The 12,830-nt window shown below is 44.5% G+C and overlaps 1 pseudogene; it reads right to left on the reverse strand.

Annotated features, from left to right (window-relative positions):
- LOC112548430 overlaps window positions 1–7,078 on the reverse strand; it is a 13,600-nt pseudogene extending 6,522 nt beyond the window's left edge.
- Between the last annotated feature and the right edge of the window lie 5,752 nt (window positions 7,079–12,830).

Here is a 12,830-nt window from a genome sequence, read left to right on the forward strand (position 1 = left end):
TGAACCTACCTGGTCAAGAAAGCCATTCCACCAAACCAAGAATAAAATGCTCAACTGAGAAAATTTCTTCTCAAAAACAGAGAATGAAAGAAACCTAGCCCAAAGCAGAGATTTTATCCCAAGTAGAAGAGCAGCACTCCACAAAACCATGTGTATTTATCTCAAATGTAGGTGCAAGTCGTGGGTTAATAGAGTGATGGGCACAAGGAAAACATCATTACAGTGTTAGATTTAGGTCCCTGGATTGATTTACGAGTATGGAAAGGGTTGCATTAGAGAGACAGAGAGAGAGAGACTCACAAAGTCCTTGTTGAAGTTCACCTCAGTAACAATGTAATCAAAAAGAACAGAACATTTATTAGGGCTGTGGCAGAAAGCCACCTTTGTCTCTCCCCAAAGTCTCGGCTCTATGACAATTTGATAAGGATGGGCCCAGCAGAGATACATATCCTTGCCCTCTCTCTCTAGGTAACCTGAGCTGGATACGTTCCTGAGGGAGGGGGGAAACCTGCTCTCTCTGCCTACGTGACTAGTATCACATACCTGAGTGAGGGGCTTCCTTTCTGGTGGGCTAGAGTCTGCCTGGGAACTAGTGATGTATTTCAAATTGGTTGGCTGACAGCCAACAGGTGCTGGCCTCCATTGGCCCAGGTAAATGAGGTCACAAGGGCTATATAAGTTAAGGACTGCCAGGAGGAGGGAGCAGCAGCCATGAGGGATACTCAGGAGCAAAGAAGAGCTGTACCATCTGAAACTTGCTCTCTCTCTCAAAACTCATGATCAAGGAACTGCCTGCCTCCAGAGGGCTTCTCCAGCTGCCTCTGGATGATACTTGTGAGTAAGCTAACTGAGATCCAACTAGATCTATAGCTTGCAGTAACTCAGATGCGAGATCAAAGGCTACCCCAGCCACAGGAGTTTGCTCTATGGGATTTCTCTGATATTGCTCTACCCTGTACCCTATTCTAACCCTACCCTCTGTAACCAATAAAGTTCTCCTTTGTTCCTAGTGTGGGAGACTTATTGAGGGGTGGGTTTAATTATGACGAGGAGGCCCCTTGGGTTTGCGAACTAAGGGAAACTATCCTTTTTGGCCCCTGACTTGGGGAAGTGCCCCAAGTTCTTGTATTGGGTCAAGTACCCATAGGACTATTAGGCCTGTGTTTCCCCAAGGACACAGGACCCAGACAGTCCCTTCTCGGGGTGGTGGCAGCACATGTTACCCCCAGACTCAGTGGTGCGGCTTGAAAGGGGGTCTGCCAGGGCTTAGGCACCCCTGGAGGGACACATGGAGTCCGGAAGGTAGACTGGCATAGTGAGGTGGGATGCTCAATGCAGGAGCTCCCCCTACTGGCCCACCACAAGGGATCCTCTGCTAAGGTGGATTTAGCCCAAGCCTTCCCACTATGTACATACCTTATTACAAGGACTGTATCCAGGCTGTGGACAGGGAAGCTACAAGATGGTGGGGAGAAGTTTCTGCTTGCCAGCAATAGGGTTGGGCAGGAACCACCTGTGAAGTTCATCTGCCAGCATTATAGTGGGTCTGTTCTGGAGTTTACAGCCACTGCACTTTCCCTATATGGGATCTACCCAATCCTAACCCTTGTGACTTCACTCTCTGCTGAACTGATGCTTTCTATCTAACACAGCATAACAAGGGGGCATTTTCTTCTATCACTAGACAAAAAATATCTTCATCAGGCATCCTAATCCATCTACCTTTCTATATATTTCTGCAATACACTGTAGAGATCTTGGGAAAGAAAAAGTGCCAGCCAAAGACCAAAACAAGAAAACAAGCCCTCAAATTTCTCTAGCCCTATCATTCTGGCTTCTCTCTACTCTTTAAATTAAACAGGACACCTATCCACACTCGACAGTCAGTATGATAGCAACTGCTTACATAATGTTGAAAGGAGCAAATGGCTGCCATTGCTTGGGATATTTTGTTCTTTGATCAAAAAAGAACCCCAGACCCGATCAATACAATTGCTTTACTAAGGACCCTCTTTCAGACTTCATGAAAAGGGCTGGTAAGCTGCTTTAGTTGTGAGAGATGGAAACATTAAGACCACCTCCACACATCCAACCATATGCATTTTGCAGCACCACAAACTGCACACGTTGCATGTTAAACTGTGTACGGCACTGCTAATTTGCAGTGTGGGGGCAAAATTTGCAACTGGGATTTTCTGGTAGCAAAAAAAACCCAACAGAAAAAGGTGGTGCAAAATACATCAAAATAGCATACACTGGGAGAAATGTGGAGATGACAAAGCAAGCAGCCCAGGGATGCCTGCTCCCCCATCTCTGTGCTCTGTGGAGCCCCCATGCTGAGGCACACTGTGCAATGTGTCCAAGGTTGCCACTCCCCAACTGGCTGGGGCACAGGGTGCCTTAGCACGGGGGCTGTTTACTAGCCCTACACTGAGGTACCCTGTGCCCCGGCCAGAGCCCCACCCCTGGCTCCTTTCCTGCAGCGTAGTCAGTTTTGATTACGGAAAAAAGCTGTTCTTTATGAGTTGTCAAATGTGAGCAAAGGAGAAGTCAAGTGAGAATGACTTACCAATGTATCATGATGTCTTAAAAATTAAGAAGCAATAAACATGTTATTATTGGGGGAGTGGCGGGGGTTCCTCTTTGGTGACACAAAGGACTGTAACCTTTATGGGTGAAATAAATCAGTGGTACACGGGCGTGTTTCAGTTATATGAAATCTGTACATAAAAACTGTAGAAGTGATCAGACTCAGTTGGTTCATGTTTCTGGCACAAAGAAGATAAGTTTACACTCTCACTTCCTCTCATGTTATGTTGCTGTATGTTGTGAAGTTGCCAGTATTAAAGTCAAATCAGCAATGCACCATTGCTGTCTCATTTCTACACAAGAGCTTTGTTTATTAGTTATTAACTATTTACATCAGCTTTTGGTGTGAAATGTTCATGTTGAGCCATATTTTGTATATAAATTTTAGAAATTCTGAGAATAAAATTAAACAAACCCCCTGAAGAAATTCCAACATTTTTAGCTAAAACTCTGGTTTCTGGAGATATGAAAATGATATTTACCAATTTCTGTATTAAGTTTTTCTAGGAAAAAAAAAGAAAAGCACACAAGTTACTATTAGAAAGTATATTTAGTCATGACAATTAAAGGAGTGAATTTTCATTAAATTGCCCTGTGGTTTGGAGAGGCATGCATTAGGTATACACATGCTGTATGATGACTGCATAATAAATATAATTAATAGTTTTCATCCATTTAGCATAAAGATGAAAAACTTCTGTTCTTAGTTAACAAAAATAAAACATTATCCCCCACAAAATGAACCTAAACAGAACCCCGCTAGGACCCAGCTTTGTACAAAAATGTACTAGTCTGCTGGGGGAAAAAGGACACTACCAATTTTGAATATCCTTTAAAATAATGGAGGGAACTGCTGCACAAGTGACTGGGGAAGAGACACCCCAGTGGGTTATGAATTGTTCATACTCTTTCAAAGGTCTTAACAAACATAGATGAAGCAGATGTAATCAGTACTTGGTAAAGGGAAGATGCACATTACAAATCACTGGAACAGAGGTGGAACTGAGGATATGGACAGATATAACAGTTACACATGCTGTTCAGAAATACAAGTATAAGCTGTTCAAAATGAACTGTTCCATCTGTCCATTCCTTTACCAGTGTAACTGGAGCAAAATGAGCCTAACTGTAAACCTGCTTTCTTCAGGTTTAAAGCAACAGAAATTTAACTTGCTTATACAAGAATAGTAGTGGGCAGACATAACATGTAAATCTTGCATGTGTTGTAGTGCTGCAAGTCTCACTCTCTCCCTTCATAAAATGGTGTAAAGTTAACTCTATCCACAGTTTAAAGTTATGTTTACCCTGACCACTGAAAGCAACAATAGCAATGAATACTGGTATGGAAAAATGTACATTTTAGCCTTGATAAAAAGGGAGGAGGAGCTACTGGGCATATGCAGCAGCTGTTACAATCCAAATGCAGCTGTTACAATCCAACTGTAAGGTTACAGGTATAGCCTGTACTGGAAATTTGAGGAAAATTCTCTCAAAGAGGTGTTTCTTGTTGAGGGTTGGAATTGATTTTTGTTTTAGACAGAGCTTTAGAAAATTCAAAATTTAAAGGTAAATTCACTTGACATACTGTTCAAATGGAAAAATCACAATTAAGATAATCAAAATCAATCAACTGAAACCTTTAAGGGATAGGAGTCTTCCGTCTTCCTGTTTGCATATAGACTATCAAAATCAAATACACCAATGCTTCTTTTGGTTTGGTTTGGTTTGCTTCACTTTGTTTTGCATTTCACTTTGTTTCTGGAGGTGGTGATCTCAGTGTGGGGTTTGAATTGAAACTCACTTGATACAGAAATTGCCGATTCCTTTTCTTGATTGAGAAAGTTGCTCCAGAACAACTTTTGCTTTGAGTTCTCTTTTATAACCATAGAATTCTCTGTTGCAAACAAGCCATTATCCTTTCTGGATTTTGTTACAGAAAGCGATGGTAGATGTTGCCCACTGGCATCTCTCCACAGCACTTCAGATTCTGGCAGACCACACGGATCCCTCCATCCTGGTAATCTTCTACAGAAATGAGAGGAGTGGAGCCTAAACCTAAAGGAAAAAACAGGTAAAACTCTGAAATCCGTAAGTCAACTCTGTAAAGCCTACGGGATGCACTATGGAGCCATTATTCACACTCTGAAGAGCTTACTTATGCAAGTTGTCCCCAGAAGCAGGGTCTAATTCCTGCACACTCTGGCAGGGAACACACCACCTAATGGAAGGCACAGCCCTGAGTTAGTCTCCTCAGCTCTCAAGCCAATGCAGGGGAGAGATAATGCACCTGCAAATGTGATCCACAAAAAAACAGTATGGTCTGTAGGCAGCTTTGTGTAGAAGTTATATTCTGAAGCCACCTACTGGATTTGTCCTTGACAATGGGGTAAGCAGAGGTGTGCCTTGTTTATGAGTGTCCATGAGGTGTTGGGTGTCAAGATATGGCCTGTCCTGGCATTGCCATCATAAGGTATTTAAGTAACTAAAGATAACTTCTGAGGAACGTTGGTGCCTCTGGGATTAGATGGCAGCCGACCTGAGGGCAGGGGGAGTGAGTGTGGGGAAAGTCACCTACTGGCTTTGTTCTTCATAGTGGAATAAACTGAGGAATGACTTGTTTATGGGTGACCATGGTATAATGATCTTTTTAGGAGTAAATGGGTGCCTCTAGGATCAGGTAGAAAGCTGAGTAGAGAAGTTAAAGATTTAAATAGGCATCTACACTAGAAATTAAACCAGACATATATGTTCATAACCCCTTGTGGATCCAGCTGTAAGTATTTAAAAGTTTAGGGAAAAGGAAGGAATGATGTCTGTCTTTCAATCCCTAGTGCTCATAGACATAGGAAAATCTGAGAACATCTATAATAAAACAGGGCTGTCCAACTTACTGGCCACCCTTCTGCCATGCAGCCCTGCCCCAGAGGCCCCAACCACTACAGCAGAAGGAATGCAGGAACTGCACATTAACCCCTCATAGGTCAGATGAGGCCCACAGGCCACTAGTTCAATGCTCTGTAGTAAACTAATTTCTCTACATCAGCAGAGACACTTTCCCTAGCACGCCTTTTGAAACTGAACTACTACTCAGAAATTAGATAATGCCTAACTTGTGGCATGGTGGTTAGAGCACTCACGTGGGAAGTCAGAGAGATGAAGTCTCAGATTTAAACCCTTTCAGGATAATGGAGAACCCAGGTCTTCTGTTTCCTGGGCAAAAGCCTTAAACATCCAGCTACTGAGGCTAAGTTGTAAGTGGGCCATTCTCCCTCTGCACTCTCTAACACCCATTCATCATGGGTTTCTGTTTAGCTCATGGCTTATGCCTCACCAGTGCGCATGATCACTGCGTGTCCATACTGTAGGGGTAATAAAATTCCAAAGCGTGACTGAGTGCCAAAAAAGCCAATTCCATGACTGGTAAACAGCCTTTTAGATCTACAAAGTCAAACAGAATTCCTGGTGTAAGCTGAAAACTCATGTCCTCAAAAGACATGGAAAGTTGGACCTGGATATATTGGTTGACCATATAGAGTTAATAAAGACACAAGCTACCGACCTGCTACCACCAGTTTCAATATTGCTTCTTCATAATTAATACTACCTTGAATAGAACAGCGATATAGCCCTTCATCAGAAGGTCGGATGATGAGAATTCAAGGGAATGGATCCATCCGCAATACGATCTTTCAAAAGGGCTGTCCTTGCCCAATATTCTGGCATCTGCATTGTATAATTATCTCTCCCATCATAATACACATGTACACACTTATTTGTCTCAGATTGTTACTGTCAGCGTGTCCGAACAGGGTACTGCCTAAATCCCTTTGCTCTCGCCTGCCATGACTTTGATCTTAAAGAACTAGGAAGGGAAGAGATGTTACCCTGGTTAGTACCCTCAGAAGAACCACGCTTGATCGAACTTCAATATATAGGTGCTTTATTGCTCTCTCTCTTACAGGCAAACCCGGAGGGGCAGTAGTCCATCGGAGTTGTCTCTGGGATCACCCCTGCACTCCGAAGAGGATCCCCGTAAACTTAATCAGGCCACTAGGTGTAGCATAGCATCTCAATTCCCCGCCATTAATTATCTTGTTAGTGGCTTGTTATGGGCGACGCCCGCTTCCCCTGCCAGGCTAGGGGCCAGTGTGCGGATCCGGGCGTTTGTCTCCTAGCCCCACTCCCTTTTTGTCTTCAAGTTTGGGGTGCTAGGTTCCTGTATCTTCAGGGGCTGGGCAGGTAGCCTCCACCCCCCACTGGCTCCCTGGTTACTGCATCACATCCCGGTGTGAAGCCACAGCTTTTCCCCGTGCTGCAGCTCAGTCCCCCTCCAACTCACCGCTGGTGATGTGGGCTTCAGTTATGTAGCACGGAGGGGTTACCAGTCCCAGGGTCCTGTCATTGCTTGGCCCACATTGGCCCTGCCGCCTGGGATCCTCCTTCCTGATCCTTCTTGGCAAGGGTCCTTAATAGCGCCTCCTTCTCTCATGGTGCCCGAAGGCACCCTTCCTCAGGCCTACTCACTCCTCATATTCCCTGGTGCTGAGTCCCATTGGCTATCGGCGGATGTGGAGCCTCCCCCGCCGGGCAGCAATCCCCTCCAGCTGCCAAAACCTCTCCAGTAACAGGGTTTCAGTCAGGACCCTGTTACAGTTCATTTCCATGCTCTCAGCACTCATCTTGGGGGACAAGTGACAAGGTAATAAGATTTCCTGCCCTACTATGGCAGTGACAGGCTGATCAGGTCCAATGACTCTAAACTCAGCTGCAAAACGTATCAAAAGAAAATTAAAATTGTGCGGGCTGGCTCCTGGTCCCGTCCTCGCCGGGCGTGAGCCGGGCCCATCTGTGTGCATGCGGGCTGTGGCCGGCAGCCCGGGCACGCGGGGCCGGAGAAAAGTCGCGGGGTGGAGTAGTACGCTCGAGCTAGAATCAGTCACGGAGGCGTAATGGTTGATTAAAAGATTATTTATTTACACCCCAGGTGGTCGTGGTATAGGCTGGTCAGCTTTCCAGGCTCAGCTTCGCTTGAGCTCTCGGTGGAGGACTCTAACAAACTCGGTTCCTTGACCCCGGAGTGATTCAGGCTCTGCGGGGTTCAAGAATTCGTTCCCACGGAGCAGCTGTATCTCCGTGAGTGTTACTCGGTTCCCAGGTCCCCCGTAGCTGTTAAAACTCCGTGGGTTCGACAATTGGGTTCTAGGGTAGGGATTCGTCTGGGCTGCGATCGGTGACGGGGAGAGGCTAGAGGCCGTCGGTGAGTGGTGCCCCAGAGTTCGCTAGGCTCCGGGAGTTTGGCAATTGGAGCCTCTATCGCCTTCTTAAGAAAGACGCGCTGAGTTCGAAAGGACCCACAGCGCTTAGAGATCTGTCTCTCCGTCTCTCTCTCCAACTTGGGCAGAAACCACCCAAGCCTTCTGTACGGCTAGCAAGCCAATAGCTAGCCGCCACGTGTGCCTAAATTAAGACCGGCCAATAATGTGGCTCAAATCTCAATACAAATGGCGGGAAAACTCCTTTGCAGCGTGCATCGCTAAATGCAAGAGTAATGAACAATGCAAAGAAGGCTACAGAACAGCAGGAAACACTTTTCTGCACGCGGGTTCTCCATAACAACAGAACACTCCGTCGTGCAAAAGAGCTCCAATTCGGCGGGAACATAATTTAGCGGTGCCAAAGCACACACAACTAAAAATCCACAACTTTGGGTTGTGACAAAAATAAGTTCAGAGAGAAAGAGAGTATTTTCCACATAATCACCATGTGGCAAATAACCCAGTTTGAAAAACTTCAGTTTGAACTAGCAAAGTTATAGGCAACGGGAATAAAAAAAAGACCAATAAGGGAAAGTTATAGTGAATCTAAGTATAGATTGGTATGTCTGTGTTCATGGCAGGAAGAGTGTGTTTGTGTCTGTGTGTCCATGTGCAGGGTGAGTGAGTAGAGTGCATTCCCATCAGCATGTGTGCATGCGTCTGTGTGTGAGTGCGTGTCTGTGTATGCATGCATGGGTGTCTGTGTGTAGGGTGCATGCATATGTGAACGTGCATGAATGTGCATGTGCACGTGTGCGTGTGTCTGTGCTCATGCCAGGAGGGAGAGTGTGCGTGTGTCTGTGTGTGCATGCATGGGTGTCTGTGTTCATGGCAGGAGGCAGAGTGTGTTTGTCTCTATGTGTCCATGTGCACAGAGTCAGTGAGTAGAGTGTGTGCCCATCAGTGTGTGTATGCGTGCATGTCTGTGTGTGTGTGCATGCATCTGTGTTCCTGGCAGGAACAGTATGTTTGTGTCTGTGTGCCCATGCACAGACAGTAAGTGAGAGTAGTGTGTGCCTGTCTGTGTTCATGCCTGTGTGCACGTATGTTTGGCCCTAGAGGGATGGGGGGACGGGGGCAGAGAACAGGGAGAAAAGAGGTGGGCATGTGCCTTCCCACCCCCAGCCCAGCAGGGTCCCTCCAGCCTCCCCCACCAGCACCAAGATGGAAAGGGGCCCTGCCCCACTCCCCACCCCCTGCAGCCCAGTTCCCATGGCGGGAGGGAGCCTCCAATTTTGTGTTTGCCCAGGACCCCAATAAATCTTAATCTGCCGCTGAGTCATTTAGGGGGGGGAGGCAGGTTGTGTAGTGTGGGAACTGTGGGTGGTGGTGGCCGTATGCAAACTTCCCCCACCCCCAGTTCCTGGGAGGCAGCGGTGGCACAGGGTGTCAATTGGCTAGTTCTTTTTATATAGTGATATTGATACAGTCTAGAGCTTGCAACTACTGTTGTTGTTCAGTTGTATATAAAGCACTGGACCCTGTCAATTTATAAATAATTATTGCAATTAAATAATCTCCTAAGAAACAGGGGAAAAAAACCATATTGAAGCCTACCTGATTCCAGCTGATGAATATTTAAGGTAATGAAAAACATTATCAAAGCAAGAAGAGAGTAACTGGGTCTGGAGATTTGATACAATGTAAAAGCCATTTTCTTCTTCACTGCAATTTGACTCCAAAAGCCCAAGGGGTAGGAGGGAAAATATCATCACAGGTGAATGTTGGAGTAAAATGACTGGAAGAGAACACACAGCACAGAAATATTGTAGGGCTCCCTGGGGAAAACTTCACACTTCAGTTCAGAAAGTGACATTCAAGCTTTGACAAAAGCAAATGTTTCTGAAAGAAAAACAAGAGAAGATCCATCCTCCAGAAAAGGAATCTTGGAGTTGGTAAAAAAATGTAAGTTTGCCTTTGTAGGAAAAATAATTAGGATTATACTAGGGTATAATATTCAACATTGAATAGTTATTCCAGATTAACCTCTTTCTCTAGCTATTTTTATTCCAAAATACAAGTTTTGACCCAAGGAGTTAATCAGGAATGGCTATTCTAAAATAACTCCTTAAGCAGATAAATCCCCAAAACAGACCTATTCTCTTCCAGTAAATCAAGATGGAAGTCCAACAGGCATAGCTTGTACCAAAGCTAGACGAGTCCAAACACATGCACAGGCTGTTTGTATGGTTTTCTTATTAGTTTTCTCTAAATCATAGCTACCTTCATAAATATATTTGTTTAGAGAAAATGGTTTGCCACACTGCATAAGGTCCCAAAGGGATGACTTTTGACTTCTGCATGGTTAAAAGCAAACCTTGGTTTAAGAACTGGAGATATGAAATTGTATTAAGACAGGACAGAGCTTGTGTCAGAGTCCTAACAACTATGGGATGCTGTCAGAGAGAATCAAATGGGGAAAAAGTGAGAACATCCCTATAACCATTTAAATACAAACTTTGCTTCAGCCAAAGGGCTGGGGCTGGGAGGGGGCAAGGGAGAAAATCCAAGAATAAATGCTAAAAATTCAGTGCTGGATTTCACCCCTTCCCTCCCCTGCCATTTCAGGCTATATATCAAAATATAATTCAGAGATCTTTTCAACTTTTTCTTTCAAAGGAAGATTTTTTTTTTTTTTTGCAAAAATGATATTTGTAATCTAAAAAGCTCTTGAAAACCTTTTGTTGTTTCAAAAGGTCTGATCCGATATCAAAACTGAAAATAACATTTTAAAAAAGTATTTTACATTTTCAAACTACTGTTAGCAATATATTCATGACAAGTGAGGTTCCCTTTCTTCTCCTTGCCTTTTTCCCCACTCTCTAAATTCAATATTTCTTCAACTCTTGTGAACTTAGGGTGAACAGGAAGAAAGAAGGGAAAAAAATGTAACACTCACTCTCTAAAGTTTCCACTCTAGATTCTCAGAGCTTGTTCAACTTTGGAAAGTTAGAGTAGCAAAAGAGAAATGAAAGTTTATAAATATCTTTTCATAACTGCAAAGTTTTAGAGAGTCAGAAAGGTTACAGCATAGCAAAAAGAAAAAAAGTCAAGAAACAAACAGGATATCATTCATTTAATGAGCTCTGTGACAAAAGGATGAGAAAAGAGAAGGAAGATGAGCACAAAATGATCTTTAACAGCTTTTGCAGGAAGACATAACAACAGAAATGTTTCACGCATTTCCCACAAGCACCAGGTGGCTGCAAAATCTGCACTTGCCTTTGACACCAGCATTGTCAACAGCAAAACAAGAATAAACCTAAGTGAATTTGTATCTTAGTCTTCGATGGCATGCGTCAGATAATACTGTTCCAGAATCAATCATTTCCAATAGTATCAGTATTCCCTTAAACAACAAATGCTCCATATTTCCACAAGTGATCATTTCAGTGTTTTTATTTTATTTCCTTTTTAGGTAGATAATCTCTGGGCCTTTTCACTCTTCTGAACCCATCCTGGATTTTCCTGTTCTTACATTTTCTCACATAAATGGGACAAGGAGAGCAACAAGACATCAGTATCAAGGATCCAGCATGTAAGTTTCCCATTGGAGTAGAAACAGGGGCCTGATCAAAGTAGAGGCAGCTGGAAAAAGTAAGAGGTGATAAAGACAGGAAGTGTCTTAGTCCAGAGATGTCAAACAGCAGCCTAAAGTAACCCTGAAGCAGGGCCATCGAAGAAAGACATGCACGCCATTCAATAATGAAAAAGGAAAGCAGAAAAGCTCTAGGAAGCTGTATGCTCTGTTGATCGCTTGCTGGAGTGTCTGACCAACACAGCTACCAAGTACACCCCTGAAACACTGAAGATGCCGAATTTTGGCTGATTTTGGATTTTAAACTTCATTGCAGAGCAACAAGAAAGATTTTTTACCTCCCTGCCTGCCATCTGAAACCTCCAGGGAAGGATTTCTACCTGGTCGACACACCAAAGAGCTACTCAGCACAGCTCACAAAGACACTCATGGACCCAGAGGGGCAGCCTTCCATCTCCAGCTCCCTCTGTGCAAAAATGAAGTTTATTTCCTACCTACGGGGACTTTTTACCATCTTGTACCATCTACACTTTTCCCAGAGCCTGACGAAGGGACTTCGATCCTGAAAGCTTGCAGAAAAGGACAATTTTCTTGCGATTTCCCAGTTGGTCTAATAAAAGGTATCATTTTGGAACCAAGAGTTCTAGTTTTTTGTATGTCTTTTTGTCTCAGACCAACACAGGGGTGTACTTGCTATTACCAAGTACACCCCTGGCCTTGACTCGGCATTTATGTCTCTATCTCATGACAGAGCGCTTCACCATCCCTGGACACTCAACTGCTGACCTCAGGATTGCTGCTGTTAGGCGGAAATTTTTTTTAAAACAGTTTGAATGGGAAAAGGCAGAACAAAAAATGATCCACAAACCAGGCTGGGTTACGTATGGTTTAAACAAGGACAATGGATTCTTATCCCATTACCTGGATTAGCTTTTGTGATCCCTTTGTTCCTATGGGTTTGATGTTGGTTTGCCTCTCCCTCACACGGCCCCCATCTCCCTCCTCCCCACTTCCCCTTTCCTCTACCATGTCATTTTTATTTCAGTTTCTTTCTCCTTATACTCTGCTGTCTGCACAGCCTTTCATAGCACCTGATGACGTCAGCTTCAACCCACAAACACTCATGCTCTTGTATACACAGGCGACTGGTAGTGGGGACACCGGGGGCATGTGCCCCGCCCCAAGATTGGCCCCCAACTCAGCACCGCTCAGGATGGGACAGTTCTTTTGCCATGCAGGCCAACGGTGATTTGGGAGGCGGACACTAAGCCGTGGCACAGAAGTACACAAGTGGATTGTCACGGCAGGATCCTCGCGGAGGGCCATGTGCTCCTTAAGGTCCCTCGCTCCGTGTCAGGCCGGCCCAAGGCACCCTCTAATTCTCGCCC

Source organism: Alligator sinensis, unplaced genomic scaffold, assembly GCF_000455745.1.
Source record: "Alligator sinensis unplaced genomic scaffold, ASM45574v1 scaffold779_1, whole genome shotgun sequence".
In the NCBI taxonomy this organism is placed as follows: domain Eukaryota; kingdom Metazoa; phylum Chordata; order Crocodylia; family Alligatoridae; genus Alligator; species Alligator sinensis.